At 34.5% G+C, this 1,401-nt stretch overlaps 1 protein-coding gene across 3 annotated transcripts in view; it reads left to right on the forward strand.

Annotated features, from left to right (window-relative positions):
• Nucleotides 1-1,401, forward strand: part of LOC116671888 (coiled-coil domain-containing protein 106) — a 9,194-nt gene that overhangs the window by 1,347 nt on the left and 6,446 nt on the right. The gene's annotated exons all lie outside the window — the stretch shown is intronic.

A 1,401-nucleotide genomic window follows, 5' to 3' on the forward strand; every position in this document is an offset into this window, starting at 1 on the left:
ACATGTTAGGTAAGGTAGCAATTTATAATAGGGTTTCAAAACAGATGTGCAACTAATTAATAAAATGCATCATTATACATTTCTGTTGCTCAGCATTAAGAAATGATAAAGGCACTATGAGTTCATGTGATTAGGTAAACTCAACACATTTTAAATGGTGGGCTGCATCAGAACCTGAGGGACTGGGCTTACAAACAAGTGGCCATTTAGAACGTAGTTGGGTCTAATGGCAGATGCTGTTAAGTTGCATTATGGGAAATGTAGAATTCAAGGTGTGTGGAGTTTGAGGAATTGAAAGTGAGGTTCTCTCGCCGTCTTCTGTTTGTTTATTTTACCCAACTGTCGAAACAACAATCTTTAGAAATCTTGACAAGTCACAATCAGATTTAAAACAGTTCTTATGTCCTAACTTCATTTAAATGTAAACATCTGACGGATGCTTAAACATTCTCCCCTAAATGGCAACTGGTACCCACAAGATGTTTTTGGTTTCAGGGCACCGTTGTCCTCCAATGCCACACTTATGTAAAAAAATAAAGAAGGAAAAACTAGCTTGTAAATGTGACATAAACAAAGATGAAAGATGTTTGCATTCTAAAGTGTTACCCAATAGGATGTATTGTTTTGTGTTTCTTTGTTTCTGTCACTGATTCTCATGTCTTCCTACCACTAGAGTTGTTCATGTTTCAAAAGCAAACCAAACAGCTTGTGTTGTAAATTACTTGGTGCATGTCTCTACATGCTGCAGCCTCTAAATATGCATTTTATAGTGTAGGAGACCCAAAAAGGGCTAATTTTTTTTGCATATGTTAAGAATTAACTTTATTATCTTTTAGCTTAAATCAAGCATTAGTCTAGACCAGTATGCCATTTTCTCACCTTAAAGTCCATTTTAGTGAGATTTTTGGGGAACCGTCTTAGCCTAATAAACTTTAATTGATTTAAATTAGGGAAAAAGATATTCACTCTCTCTACATCATAGGCATCATTATATAATTCTGACTCCCATGTACAGTACAAAAGAACAAAAAAAAATGGAAGTTACATTTTTTCACATAAAATAAAATTCTGAAGCCTGGTTCTAACAATAAAATTCAGATGTAAGCACACAAACTATGGTCCTGTGCTCATTCTTAATAAATGCTTAACTAATGCATGATTCACCATATTCTAATGTGACTAACTTATTAATGTGTCATAGATCATGGATTAATAAATAATTTGGTCGCTCTCAGTTTTGTCGTCCGTTAAGTTATTCAGTACAAAGGTAAAAGCATTGTACGCTGCAGGAATAAAAGGATTGTTTGTCAATTATTAATAACAGTGTACCGCATTAACTGAAGGGCCACACCTGACTATGTCATGGAAGCGCTGGACACAGTTAATGAAGATCATAATATT

Source organism: Etheostoma spectabile, chromosome 22, assembly GCF_008692095.1.
Source record: "Etheostoma spectabile isolate EspeVRDwgs_2016 chromosome 22, UIUC_Espe_1.0, whole genome shotgun sequence".
NCBI classification, from domain to species: domain Eukaryota; kingdom Metazoa; phylum Chordata; class Actinopteri; order Perciformes; family Percidae; genus Etheostoma; species Etheostoma spectabile.